Here is a 15,636-nt window from a genome sequence, read left to right as displayed (position 1 = left end):
CGTGCACCCTGGTGTGCACACCTTCTCAAATTTTTTTTGCCTTTTCTAGAAATTGGTGAAGGGTGTGCACCTCGGTGTGCTTCGAGGTGCAAACCCAAGAGTGCTCCAAGGTGCGCACCTATGGTGCACATGAAGTTGAAAGTTGGGTTAATTGCCTTGTTTTCCCCCAGTGCACTCTGAGGTGCGCAACATCGGTGTGCACCAAGGAGCGCTCCAAAGTGTGCTCCAAGGTGTGCAAGATGGCGTGTACCTCTAGTGTGCACAAAGTTGGAGCTCTGTTTGCCCAAGGTGCGCACCTTGGTGTGCACACCTTGGCTGGGCTACACACCTTGGTGGGCGCCATGGTGTGCTCCAAGGTGCACACCAAGGTTTGCTCTGAAGTGTGCTCCAAGGTGCGCACCTTTTGTGTGCTCCAAGGTGTGCACCATGGCATGCACCTCTGGTGTGCACAAAGTTGGAGCTTAGTTTTCCTTGGGTGCACACCTCGCATGCACCTTCGCCAGGGTGCACACCTTGCTACGCACACCTTGGCTGGGCTGCACACCTTGGTGGGCACCATGGTGCACTCTGAGGTGCCCAAGATTGGTGCACACCAAGGAGCGCTCCAAAATGCGCTCCAAGGTGCACACCATGGCGTGCACCTCTAGTGCACTCTAAAGTTCTCTCCAAGGTGCGCACCATGGGGTGCACCTCTAGTGCGTACGAAGTTGAAAGTTGGGTTAATTGCATTTTTTTTACAATCTCTCAAGTGGGAAATTCTATAATCTCAATTTTTTTTGCCTTTTCAGGAAACTTTTGAATGGAGCGCATCATTGGTGCGCACCAAGGAGCGCTCCAAAGTGTGCTTTAAGGTGTGCACCTCTGGTGCACTCCAAAGTGCTCTCCAGCTGCATGCACCTACCCCGGGCGTGCATCCAACCCCACCCAGCTTCGCTCACCTATCGCGGGCATCTAGTGCAAAACCTTAGAGTAAGAAACATCATTGTGCACCTTGGCCAATGTGCGCAACTCGACCAAGCATGCACTGGCCGAGGTGCACACTGACTTCACCTGGGTGCATGCACAACACCTTGGGTGCACTGAGGTGCACGCACAACGCCTGGGTTGTACCATGGTGTGTGCTCGGGTGCCTTGGGTGCATGCTTGGTGTCACCCCCATGCGTGCGGTAGTGCGAGCACCATGCCCTAGCCCGGTCCCGATGAGAACACAAATAGGAAAAAGGTTAATTCAAATGGCATTGTGACGCCCGACGAAAAACTAAAAAAGGGTGCAACACCAGGACTTCCCGGGAGGTCACCCATCCTAGTACTACTTCGTCCCAAGAATGCTTAACTGCGGAGTTCTGATGGGATCTGGTGCACTAACGCTAGTATGATCACACCCATTATGAGCTTGTCGCAGTGTGTACTTAGAAAACCATGACCCACATGTGAATCCACCCCGACCACCCACCCCCGCCGAGGTGCACACCCACCCTCGCTGAGGTGCACACCCTCCCTCGCCAAGCACGCCCCGTTCGCCTAGTGTGAACCCTGCCTGGGTGCACGCACCTCACCTAGGCATTGGGTGTGCACCTAGCCTGACCTATGTGCGTGCACCTAGATGGGGCATCGTGTGTGCACTTGACCCACCCATGTGCGCGCAGTGTCTCGTCTGCACCATGGTGCCTGCACACCACCTCGAGCGCAATGACCTATGCTCACATGTGGGCCGAGTGCACCTTGGTGCATGTTCATGGCATCTCGAGTGCATGCTTGATCTTTCCCTGGTGCACCAAGGTGCTCGATTTGCCCTAGGTGCACACCTAGTGCGCTTTGAAGCAGGGTTATTGGAGCACCCCCTCTTTTTTTGTCTGAGTGTTTGGTGGGGTTTCTCATATTGGGGCTTCCCAGGCCTGGGTGTTGGGTGCACACCCATCCTGGCGCGCACGAAGTCGGAAGTTGGGTTAATTGCCTGGTTTGCCCTGGGTGCGCATCAGTGGTGTGAACCCAGGAGTGCTCCGAAGTGTGCTCCAAGGTATGGCATGCATGAAGTCAGAGCCTGGTTTGCCTCAGGTGCGCACCTCACGTGCACCTTCACCGGGGTGGGCACCTTGGTGCGCACACCTTGGATGGGTTACGCGCCCTAGTAGGCACCATGATGTGCACCAAGGAGTGCTCCAAAGTGTGCTCCAAGGTGCGGCGTGCATGAAATCAGAGCCCGGTTTGCCCTAGGTGCGCACCTCACGTGCACCTTCATTGGGGTGGGCACCTTAGCTAGGTTGCATGCCTTGGTGGGCACCATGGTCTGCACGAAGGAGCAGTCTGAAGTGTGCTCCAAGGTGCACACCATGGCGTGCACGAAGTCGGAGCCCAGTTTGCCCTAGGTGCACACCTCGCGTGTACCTTCGTCGGGGTGGGTACCTCGGTGCGCACACCTTAGCTGGTTTGCGCGCCTTGGTGGGTACCATGGTGTGCACCAAGGAGCACTCCGAAGTGTGCTCCAAGGTGTAGCATGCATGAAGTCAGAGCCCGATTTGCCCCGGGTGTGCACCTCGTGTGCACCTTCGTCGGGATGGGCACCTTGGTGCGCACACCTTGGCTGGGTTGTGCACCTTGGTGGGCACCATGGTGCGCACCAAGGAGCGCTCCGAAGTGTGCTCCAAGGTGTGATAGCCCAATTTGCCCCAGGTGTTCACCTCGCATGCACCTTAGGTGGGGTGGGCACCTCAGTGTGCACACCTTGGCTGGGTTGCGCACCTTGGTGGGCACCATGGTGCACACCAAGGAGTGCTCCAAGGTGTGCACCATGGCGTGCACAAATTTGGAGCCCGGTTTGCCCCGGGTGCGCACCTCGCGTGCACCTTCGCCAGGGTGGGCACCTCGATGCACACACCTTCTCAATTTTTTTTTGCCTTTTCTGGAAATTGGTGAAGGCATTGCATCAAAGGTGCACACCTCGATGTGCTCCAAGGTGTGAACCTGGGAGCACTCCAAGGTGCGCACCTATGGTGCGTAGGAAGTCAAAAGTCAAGCTAATTGCCTTGTTTTCCTCGATTGCGCTCTGAGGTTCACAACATTGGTGCACACCAAGGAGCACTCTGAAGTGTGCTTCAAGATGCGCACCATGGAGCGTACCTCTGGTGTGCACGAAATCCAAAATTGGGTTAATTGCCCGATTTGCCCCAGGTGCGCACCTTGCATGCACCTTCGCCAAGGTGGGCACCTTGGTGCACACACCTTGGCTGGGCTACGCACCAGGATGGGCACCCAGGCCCGCACACCTTGGCACCCGTGTTTCCTTCAAAATTTTTTTTTTTTTTTTTTTTACAGTCTCTCATGTGGGAAGTTCTAAAATCTCAATTTTTTTTGCCTTTTCAGGAAAATTTTGAATGGAGCGCATCATTGGTGCGCACCAAGGAGTGCTCCAAAGTGTGCTTCAAGGTGCGCACCTTTGGTGCACTCCAAAGTGCTCTCCAGCTGTGTGCACCTGCCCTGGGCGCGCACCCGACCCCGCCTAGCTTCGCTCACCTATCCCAGGCATCTGGTGCAAAACCTTAGAGTAAGAAACATCGTTGTTCACCTTAGCCAATGTGCACGACTCGACCGAGCGTGCACTGGCTGAGGTGCACACCGATTTCACTTGGGTGTGCACATAGCCCCTTGAGCGCATTAGGGTGCATGCACAATAACCAGATTGCACCGTGGTGTGTGCTGGGGGTGCCTTAGGTGCGCACTCGGTGTCACCCCCGCGCGCATGGTAGTGCAGGCACCACACCCCGGAACAGCCCCAACAAGAATGCAAATAGGGAAAAGGTTAATTCAAATAGCATTGCGATGCCCAATGAAAAACTAAAAAAGGGTGCAACACCGAGACTTCCCGAGAGGTCACCAATCCTAGTACTACTCCAGCCCAAGCGCACTTAACTGCGGAGTTATGATGGGATCTGGTGCACTAACATTGGTATGATCGTACCCATTATGAGCTTATCGCAGTGTGTACTTAGCAAATCGCGACCCACGCGCGAACCCACCCCGACCACCCACCCCCATCGAGGTGCACACCCTCCCTCACCAAGCGCTCCCCATTCATCAAGTGTGAACCCTGCGGGGGTGTGCGCACCTCGCCCGGGCGTCAAGTGTGCACCGGGCCTGGCCTACTTGTGTGTGCCTAGATGAGGCATCATGTGTGCACCCAACCCGGCTTCGGTGTGCACCTGACTCGCCCAAGTGCACGCAGTTTCCCATCTGCACCACGGTGCCTGCACACCACCTCAGGCGCAACAGCCTGCACTCACATGTGGGTCTAGTACACCCTGGTGCATGTTCGAGGCACCTCGAGTGCACGCTTGATCTTGCCCCGGTGCACCAAGGTGCTCGGTTTGCCCTGGGTGCGCACCAAAAACAAGTTTTGGGATGCAATTTGGGACCCAAGGACCACAAATGTGATCCAAGACACATGATGGGTCCATGAGAACAAAAATATGTTCTGAGAGGCAATAAACAAATATTGGTTCTTAGGAAAATAAACATGCTTTGATGCCCAAAATGAGAATCGACCCTGAAAAGGCCACAGGCCAAAAGTGGGATGCGAGACAAAAAAAATGGGACCCGAGGACCAAAATTGGGTTCCCGGGTCGAAGATAGGGCAACTAGACAAGAAACAGCCTCTGAGGGTCAAAATGAGTCCCGATGACTAAAACTAGATAAGAAGCACCCATCGGGAACCCAACTCGACACCCATGGGATGCCAACCCACCTTGGCACCCACCCAGGCTTCCACCTAGCACACCTTGGCACCCACCCACCCTGGCACCCAACATCGCACCCAACTTAGCACCTTTGAACCCACATTGGCACTCACCCTGACCCTAGCACCTTGGAACCCACATTGGCACTCACCTTGACCCTGGCACCCACCTTTGCACTCACCTTGGGACCCACTCTGGCTCCCACCTCAACACCCACCTAGATACCCACCTTGGCTCCTTGGCACCCACCCTGATGCCCACCTTGGACCCTTGGCACCCACCCCGACACCCACCTTGGCATGCAACTTGGCTACTTGCCACCCACCTTGGCTCCTTGGCACTCACCTTGACGCCCACCCCGACAAGCACCCCATGACCTACCTTGGCCAAGGTTGGTGCACACCCACCCTAGTTCCCACCTTGCAACCCACCCTATGACCCACCTTGGCACGCACCTTAGTACCCACCCCGTGACCCACCTTGGCCAGGGTGGGTGAACACCCACCCTAGTGCCCACCTTGGCACCCACCCTGTGTCAATGCAAATGAATTCAGAAGTTGGGGTCAATGTCCTAATCACTGCTCTAGACGACACATGTATGAGAATTGGACAAATAGCTTATATAGGGGAGGTGTTGTGTTTGATGGGTCGACTCCCCTGGTTGTGTGCACAACACCAACTTCAAAGACCCTGTCTTGTTTGAGAAGTTGAAAGTTTGGGTCGATGTCCTAATCATTGCTACAGACTACGCATGTATGAGAATCAAACAAATAGCATATATAGGGGAGGTGTTGCATTTGGTGGGTCGACTCCCCTGGTTGTGCGCACTGCGCCAATCTCAAAGACCCTGCATTGCGGAAGAAGTTGGAAGTTAGAGTTTGGTGAGCACCAAGGCATGCACCTTTGGTGCGGTCAATGCAGACGAATTCAGAAGTTGGGGTTGATGTCCTAATCATTGGTGTAGGCTATGCATGTATGAGAATAAGACAAATAGCTTATATAGGGGAGGTGTTGGGTTTGATGGGTTGACTCCCCTAGTTGTGCACATTACGCCAACCTCAAAGACCTTGTTTTTGTTAAGAAGTTGAGATTTGGGGTCGATGTCCTAATGGCTCCTACAAGCTATGCATGTATGAGAATCGGACAAATAGCTTATATAGGGGAGGTGTTGGGTTTGATGGGTCGACTCCCCTAGTTGTGCACATTACGCCAACCTCAAAGACCTTTTTTTCTTAAGAAGTCAAAAGTTGGGGTTGATGTCCTAATCGCTCCTGCAGACTACACATGTATGAGAATCAGACAAATAGCTTATATAGAGGAGGTGTTGGGTTTGATGGGTCAACTGCCCTAGTTGTGTGCATTACACTGTAACGTCAAAAATTGTACGCACTTGCTAAAGCAGTACAATTTCACACCTAGTTTAGCACCCGCCTTGGCACATTTTGCATTTTGCATCGCATTTCCCCTTTAGCACTTAATTAATCAAATTAATTAGGTCTAAGGTTCTATTTCATCATCTTCCACATCATAAAGTTGGGCCCTTTCATTAAAGTGTGCCCCTTTCATTTTATTCCTCCAATACATTATTTAATCAAAAACCCTAATTAGGTCCTATTTTGAACTTGGGGGCTTGATTTCGGGGGTCAAAACATCTCGAAATCACCGGTAACTTCGGGATTCTCTCTAAAATCATCATATCCGACGGTTCTAAAAATTTGGTGAAAAGTTGTCAGGACCAGAGCGCCCGGAGTGCACACAGTCCTGGACATTTTTCTCAAAATTTTAGGAGCGCAATCCAATCATAAAATAAAGCTTAACCCCAAGAAATTGGTGGGAGATTCAATCTCTAGGTCGGCCAAAAGTTGAAATTAAGACCTAGGGTTTCATATATAAGAGCTCTCTTTCTTCATTTAAAAGGATCTGAATTTTGGTTTCAGGGACCTTCTAGGCAGCGAAAGAGCAGATCTTTGAAGACTTCAAACATTCAACATCCATCCATCAAGCATTCATCAATTTCATTCATCCATTTAGGGCTTTGAAGGCATTGAAGAGCAATAAGGGATCACCGACTGAAGATTGGCTTGTACCCCTCCCTTGGGGTTGGGTATGATTTCATGTTGTTCTCATGTCTTTGCATAAGCCTCATTATATCACTTGTATTCATGCTTTAGATCTCTTTACATCTTGATTTGGAGCATTTAGATTATCATTTACAAGCAATTAGGGTTTACTTTCTAGGTTGCTCTAGTTTGCTTACTTGCATTTTAGGATCTTGCACACACACAAGGTCTGCACACACATTACTTTTACAATACAACTTGGCTATTCATGGAGGTGGAGATCACCAAAGTGGGGGTTTGACTAAGGCAAAACCCTATATAGCCGCCCACCATACCTTTTCAGATATAAGTGCAGATTTCGGGATTCGGACGACACCGAAAGTTGCAGATCCGACGGAAGCGGACCGAGACAGAACTTCACACCAAATTTCAGAGAAAAAGACCAGGATAGGGGCGTGGGGCACCCTGGTCCTACCAGGACAGGGGCACTAGGTGCCCTAGTCCCTGGGACAGGGGCACTGGGCACCCTGGTCCTTCTGTCAGACAGCATTTCCGACAGTTTTCTAGGTTGTAAAATAGTAGTTTCAGGTGCAGTTTCAGGAGCAGAATCAGGATAGTGGCGCCCGCACCCTCATCCTGAACATTTTCACTCAGATTTTAGTTCCGGGTATGCATCTGCATTCTTATTCTGTCCTTGTGTTTATAGCTTTCCATTGTTTAACTTCAATTCTGCAATTTTGTTATTAGTACATACTTGCACTTTGAGGTTAGGAATTGAACTTGCATCATTTTATCTTTCAATTACAACAAAGGAATAGAAACCCTAATAGGTAGCCCATGGCTCTCTCTTTCACAAAAAGAAGTAGCCAATTGTGTGATACCTCTAGGCTCTTTCGTATTCCACAATGTGTGTCAAAAGGTAGGATTAGGACATGTTATCCTAGTCTCGCTTTTTCCCCTACACATTTTAGTGAACCCGACGTGAACCTTATTATTGCTTTCTCTTGCATTGCATTTGTTAGATCTAGATCTAGATTTAGTGTGTGTCATTTAAGTTTCATTTTCAAAAAAAAAAAAAAAAAAGAGAGTGTGTTTCTTTGTTTCTTTGCATTGTGTGTTTAAGTTTTATGCAACTTTTATTTCAAAATGTTAGATTTTTATTTGCAAGATGTTCATATTTATGATGATGTATGCAACTATGTCGATTATTTGTATAGCCAAGATGAATTAGATGAAGCTTTAGATGAGTTTTTGAATCCTAAAGATGTCAAACCTTCATTTTACCAAAGACTCATAAACCTTGTTACTATGCCATTTCGTTGTGATGAGAAAGATAAGTCGAATGGTTCCTCTCAAGGGTACATTCCTATCAACTCTTCCACTAAATCTAGTAACATGGTGGTTTTCAATGATCCCCTCTATGAAGAGATGTCTCCTTTTGAATCGAAAGATAAACCTTTTAATCGATATGATCTTGCTTTGTTGGATGATGCTCTTGATGACTTTGTGGCTTTATCGAAATCTTTAAACAAGAACAAAACTTCTAAATTAGTTAACATGATAAACCTGAATGAGCATAATAAGCCTCTCTTTGAGGTCCAAGGTGCTTATCCTTCTCCCACCTTTCAAGTTCCTAAATCACCTCTCCTTACTGTCCAAGGAGGGTATGGTCATGATTCCTTTCTTACTCTAAATAAACCCATAAGTCCTTATAGTTATGCCAAGCAATTAACTAGAGAGAGTTATCATGTGGTTGCCCATACTTATCATACTAGAAATAATAGGCAGGCTAATCCTCCTCCTGTTACTCCAGTTTCTCTTCCTAATCCTCAACCAATTCTTCCGCAAGCTCCATGTATTTCACAAGTTCTTGGTAAGGAATATGATCTCATAGAACAACTTAAAGCTACCCCTGCTAAGATATCCCTTTGGGATTTGATTCAAACTTCTTCCGCTCATCACGGGATGTTACAAGATGCCTTGAAAGATTTGAATGTTCCTCCACCGAATACATCTAGTAATATAGTGTCTTTGGTTAACTATGTGATGAATCCTAAAGCTCAAATTGTGTTTACTCAAGATGAATTGCCTACTAGTGAAATTCAACATCAATATGATCCCTTGATGATTGTGGTTATCATAAATGACACTACTATAAGACGAACACTGGTAGATAATGGCTCTGGCCTTAATGTGTGTAGCATTAATCTATTGCATAAGATGAATGTGGATACATCCCTTATTGAGCCTGACTCTCATCCCATTCGAGGCTTTGACAATGTGGCTAAGTCTTCATTAGGTATTATCACCTTACCCCTCACAGTGGGGCCTGTTACTTTGCCTACTCCTATCCATGTTATGTCGGGAAATCTAACATACAACTTGTTATTAGGGAGACCTTGGATTCACAGTATGCAAGTTGTCCCCTCTACATTGCATAGACAAGTTAAATTTATTTATAACAATAAGACATATACCTTGATAGGTGATACTAATTTCCAAGCTTGTTTGCAAACATCTACTTCCAAAGGGGGTTCTTCTAAGCCTTCCTCTTCTAGTGATGACTCTTTAAACAAGATACCTATCGATGAATCTTCACTCTCTGATGATCAAAATTCTTTGGATGAGTCTGAAACTCCTGAAGAAGATTCTTCTCGACTTGAATCTACACATGAGAAGGCTTTTGATCCTGAGAAGGTTCTCGCAGAAGACGATTGGGGATCTCTCGATTTTAATCCCACCTTTGTAGGTGAATATAGGGTTCCTTCTTGAGAGCTTAAAGTTGAAAAGAAGGAAAAGGCTAAAAATCAATCAATCTTACCTGAACCTATGAGCAATAATTTTGTGGCCGCTTCTCAAACTTCTTCTCCTCACACCTCTGATTCTGAAGGATTTGATTCTTTGTCTTATGAAAAACCACCTTCTCTTTCTGAAATGGCTGATCATTATGGTCATGGTTTTCATATTCTAGCTAAGCATGGGTATCATGGAAATGGTTGTGGCGCTCACAAACAAGGGATAAAGGTTCCTCTAGAGAATAATCTTTATGATGTGACCTTTGGATTTGGTTATAATCCCTACAAACGCACTAAAGCTTCTAAGAGACCATGTATTAGTGTTAATGTTATTTCTACATCTCTACCAATGACACACCCTGAGTATATTGATGGGGATCCATCATGTGCCTATGCTTTGGATGTCTTTCCTACCGATGATGCTTTAGCTGAGTTTTTAGGAGCATATGATACTCTTCCTCGTTATCATCACAATAGGGGATTTCCTTATTGTTTGAAAACTGAAGCTTATTTTGGAAAAGAGACTGATAATGATGAGATAGTGGAAAAGTTCCCTCAGTTAAAGGATACTCCTCAAAAAAGTAATCTTCTCGTAAGTGACACCATTGATGTTAAGATGGATCCTTGCAATGAAGAAAAAGTTATTAAAATTGGAAAATGTTTGGATGAAGAAGAACAAAAACAATATGCAGATTTATTACATGGATTCCCTGAGATCTTTGCTTGGACATATTCTGACATGCCTGGTATAGATCCTAAGATTGTTACTCATAATATTGTCTTAGTCCCCGATGCTAGGCCTGTGAAACAAAAGATTTGAAAAATGAATCCTAAGGTAGCTTTGCTTGTTAAGGCTGAGATTGAAAAATTATTGGAGGCTGGATTTATCTGCCCTATTGATTATTCCCCATGGATTTCAAATATTGTTGTTGTGGCTAAATCAGATAATAAAATAAGAATGTGTACCGACTTTTGGGATTTAAATAAGGCTTCTTTAAAAGATGATTTCCCTCTCCCAAACATTGACATGATAGTTGATTCTACAGCAGGACATGCTTTGTTATCCTTCATGGATGGTTTTTCAAGATACAATCAAATTTTCATTAATCGTCAAGATCAATTCAAAACTTCTTTCACCACTCCTTGGGGTACGTTCTGTTGGGTGATGATGCCTTTTGGGCTTAAAAATGCCGGTGCAACTTATCAACGAGCGATGACCCTTATCTTTCATGATTATATGCATAAGATCTTAGAAGATTATGTTGACGATATTTTAGCCAAATCCATTCTTCGTATAGATCATATTAAGATCCTTCGTCAAATCTTTGAAAGAATTCGTAAATATCACATGTGCTTGAATCCCCGAAAATGTGTTTTTGGTGTGGATAGTGGAAAACTATTAGGATTCATAGTTTCGCATCGTGGGATTGAGGTGGACACTAAAAAAATAGATGCTATTGTCAACATGCCACCTCCTAGAAATGTGTCTCAACTCAAAAGCTTACAAGGAAAGATTCAAGCTATTTGTAGGTTCGTATCTCAACTTGCGGATCATACTTTTCCTTTTACTCAACTTCTCAAAAAGAATATCACTTTTCAATGGAACGAAGATTGTCAGCAAGCATTTGAAGATTTAAAAGTATATTTGGCTAATCCTCCTATCCTTCAACCCGCTGAATCTTCTAAGCCCTTTCTCCTTTATACAGCTGCTTCCTCTCATGCTCTCGCAACATTATTGGCACAACATGATAAAGATGGTAAAGAGTGTCCAATTTATTAAATAAGTCAAACCTTACTTGATTATGAGACCCGATATTCTGCGATAGAAAGACAATGCTTGGCCTTGGTGTTTGCGACTCAGAAATTGAGACATTATCTTTTAAATTCAGAAGTCCACGTCATGGTAAAGTTCAATCCTTTGAAGCATCTTTTCTCTAAAACTGATTTATCAGGACGCCTAGCTAAGTGGGTTATGATGTTAACTGAATTTGACCTTAAATTTGTTTCACAAAGAGAAATTAAAGGGCAAGTGTTGACCGATCACTTAGTTGAGGCCCCTTCACCTTTCTCCTTCCCTAACCTTGAGTCTTTTCCAGATGATTTCATTCTTTGCACAGAGAAAGATGAAACTTGGGAGTTGTACTTTGATGGCTCTAAGTGTCATACGGGATCGGGGGCAGGTGTTGTTATGATTTCTCCTACAAAGAAATCCATTCCCTTATCTTATCGTCTCAATTTCCTATGCACCAATAACATTGCCGAGTATGAGGCTCTTATAGCAGGAATAAAGGCAGCCTTGGCTTTGAATGTAAAACAAATACATATTTATGGAGATTCTCAATTGATTATAAGACAAGTAACAGGACTGTATCAAGCAAAACAAGACAAATTATCACAATATAAAGACCTTGCTATCTCTTTGTTACAAAAATTTGATTCTTATATCATGGAACCTGTTCACCAAAAAGATAATCGACATGCGGACGCAATGGCATGTGTGGCTTCTCTTGTATCTTTAGAGGACCCTGTGGTTGATCTTAAATTTGTTATTCACAACCTTATTTCTCCAGCTATTATAGATGATTCTAGCTTGGTGACATGTTGTGACTTTATAGACTCAGATGAATGGTATTCGCATATCGTAAGATACTTGACCGATGGTATCTTTCCTGATTCTACCAATAGGAACACTAGGGCTAGAATTCGCAAGCTGTCCACTAGATATATCATTCTTTCTAATGTTCTTTACCGAAGGGGTTATAACGGTCTTCTCCTTCATTGTCTTAACAAATCGGAAATCCCTATTGCTCTTGAAGAGGCACATTCAGGTGCCTGTGGGGGGCATTTTGGAGGCAAATCCTTGGTTCAAAGGTTGCTTCATATGGGATATTATTGGCAAACTATGCAGAAGGATTCTTTTTCATTTGTTAAGAAATGTCATCAATGTCAACAACATAATAATCTGATTCATGCTCCTGCCCAAGAACTTCGTTCTCATGTAGCTTCTTGGCCTTTCTCTGCATGGGGGTTGGATCTCATCGGTAAAATCTCTCCTCCTTCATCTCAAGGACACACTTTCATTATAACCGCAACAGATTACTTTACAAAGTGGGTAGAAGCTGTTCCCCTTCGCTCTACTACTGCTGAAGTGATTTGTCGATTTCTTCTAGAAAACATTATTTCTCGATTCGGGATACCTTCCACTATAGTCTCAGATAATGGGACATCATTTAAGAACAGGGACGTGAAGAAATTCCTCGAGAAATATCATATCAAACATCGATTTTCTACACCATACTATCCTCAATCAAATGGTCAAGCCGAATCATCCAATAAGATAATTGAACAAATTCTTCACAAAACCGTGAATAAGCATGGTAAGGATTGGAGTACTCAGCTAATTTATGCTCTTTGGGCTTACCGAATGAGTGTATGAATTGCTACAGGAACCACCCCTTATAATCTTGTTTATGGTGCTGATGCTATTATGCCTTTAGAGTTAGAGATTCCATCACTTAGAGTTTCTCTCAAAGGTATAGTAGATGATGACTCTTATAGAGAACAAAGACTTCAACAGCTTGAGATGCTTGATGAATAGTGTATAAATGCTCTTGACCATATTCAAGCGTATCACAAAACTCTACAACGAAGCTATAATGATAAGGTTATTCAATGTTCCTTCTCAGTGGGTGACTTAGTTCTCTATGAGAATCAGCGCAATGTGAATGCCTTACCTGAAGAAAAGGGAAAATTTAGTCCTAATTGGATTGGACCGTATATTGTCATTGAAGATTATGGATCAGGTGCTTACAAAATAGCGGATGTAGATGGTACGCCTCTTAAAGAACCTATAAATGCTATGCACTTGCGTAGATACTATGCTTAATTCCTCATTCCTTATCTTTTATTTCATTTATCTTCTTATCACTTCTTCAAAATTGGATAATATGTTAGTATATCTTTGTTAGAGAAAATAGAATTAAATGATATTGCTTCGTTCCTAACAAGCGTGTTTCTTTACTCTATGGTTTGTCTTGAATTCATTTATGTAAATTGCAAAAGATTTACATTTCCATTATGCTGGCATATTATACAATGTCTTTATGTGTTAAGTAGAATTGTGTCATGTTGTGTTTGAATTAAATCACATTAGTTATATGATTCTTAGGCTTAACACATATTTCTTCTCTATCATCAATGTAGTACTTGATTAAAATATTTTAATTAAGTCACACATGTATCAATTTAATCATGGAGCATTGAAAAATCAATCACATGGAAATTAAATTCAGAACATACATGTACATCTACCAAATGTATTAACTTTAATCAAAATATACATTGTTTTAGACATTAAAGATAACACGTTTGAGACAAAGAGAAGCATGTATATATATATATGTGTGTGTGTGTGTGTGTGTGTGTGTGTGGATCAATATACAAAAGTAGGTCACTATACATCCCAAAATGTGACCTATCCTACATCATGAGATCATCTCCTATCCCTAGGGCTAGTGGCTGGAGAGTGACGACTAGATGCTCCCTCCTGATCTAGCCGTGAAGGTGGACCCATAGGTGTATAGGTGATATAGACCGTGAATGACTCTGAGAGGAACTCCTATGATCCCTATCCATAAGGATCATGTGATATGAGGTAGCCTCAGCCTGAGCTGCTGCTAGGTCATGCTGTGCCCGCTGAAGGTCCTCTGATAGAATTCTCTCTCTCCCTCCATATTTCCACCTGTATTCCAAATGGGGAAAACAAGTCATCATGTCAACCCACGTTCCCTTGAGGCCTATAAGCAACCTGTGAGGAACTAGGGATTTGTGCCATCATGGAAATATCTGTCACTGCTTGCTGGATCAAGGAACGCCACTCCTGCACATTAGCTGTAGCAGTAGAATAGATTTTGTATTAGTACCATTTTATATCAACAAAACATTAAATTAATCAATATAAACCTACTATACCTGGATCTCCCTCATGCCAGTAGGGATCGTGATATGGTAGCATCTGTGACTGGGAACTACTAGGCTCACCACGCTCAAATGATCTATGCACGATGGGTACAGGTCTCTGTATCACCTTGTGTTCCCCCTTTTGGGGAATAAGAGGAGGATCCAAGGCTATGGTATCATCTCCTAAATGGTGGGGAGCTGCATCTGACTCCTCCTCATCATCTCTATCTTTCTCCACCTCATCATCCTCATCCTCATCTGCATCCTTGTTCTCCTCATCATCATCTCTATCTGTGTCATCCTCCTCTCCTTCCTCCTCCTCCTCGGCACTAGGCTGGTCTCCTATGGGTGGATCAGGATCTCTAGCCTCCTCATGACCCTCTCCCTCCTCTGGCTCCTCTGATCTGGATCCCTGATCCTCATCTCAATCTCCATGTCTCCATGGACTTGGATGGCCTGTCAGGTGATCTGGTGGAAAGATAGGCCCTAGGTATGTCCTCACAAACCATGAGAGATACCTGCGCTGTGCTCCAAGATCTGCGGCATAATCAGTGACCACATCCTGATCAGACCCCTCTATATCTGTGATCTCGATATCATCTGTCGTAGGTCTCGCTACTGCTCTGGGTCTGGGAAGGACTCGTGAGTGTCGAGTATAGATGGGAACGTTGACTGGAACAAACTGCTCTAGCCCAAACTGCCTCCGTACTCAGTCAAAGTAGAATGGGACTATGATATGTGGGTATCGTCCTCTCAGTAGGCGGTTCCTCTGTAAGCATGCTAGCTGCCTCTCCATTCCATCCCATCTGTGCATCCGCAGATATGGTCTCCATACTGTCACCTCAGCTGTCAATCTATCAAATGTCACTCTCCAATATAGTAGATCCCCAAATCTCCACTCGCTGGTAAGTGGATAGGCAAATACCCTAGGTCGCTCGCTAGCCGCACTCATCCGATAGCCGACAGGCCTAGTGCATGTAAAGTGCTCAAATATCCACACCTACAAAAGTGTGCATGTCATCAAGCTACAACCCTATCCAAAAACATACTCCTCGAGGTTGTGATAGAGATGTGCAAGCATACTCCGACCCC

At 45.0% G+C, this 15,636-nt stretch overlaps 1 non-coding gene and 1 pseudogene across 1 annotated transcript; both read right to left on the bottom strand.

Annotated features, from left to right (window-relative positions):
• Positions 1–1,265: 1,265 nt before the first annotated feature.
• Positions 1,266–1,384, bottom strand: LOC131031655 (5S ribosomal RNA). Its single transcript, XR_009103099.2, has one exon. It is a non-coding gene; the product is annotated as a 5S ribosomal RNA (ribosomal RNA).
• Positions 1,385–3,838: 2,454 nt separating this feature from the next.
• LOC131031692 (5S ribosomal RNA) lies at positions 3,839–3,957 on the bottom strand (annotated as a pseudogene).
• Between the last annotated feature and the right edge of the window lie 11,679 nt (positions 3,958–15,636).

Source organism: Cryptomeria japonica, chromosome 2 (assembly GCF_030272615.1).
Source record: "Cryptomeria japonica chromosome 2, Sugi_1.0, whole genome shotgun sequence".
Taxonomy (NCBI): domain Eukaryota; kingdom Viridiplantae; phylum Streptophyta; class Pinopsida; order Cupressales; family Cupressaceae; genus Cryptomeria; species Cryptomeria japonica.
Note: the sequence above shows the minus strand (reverse complement) of the source record. Positions and strands in the feature narration are given on the sequence as shown.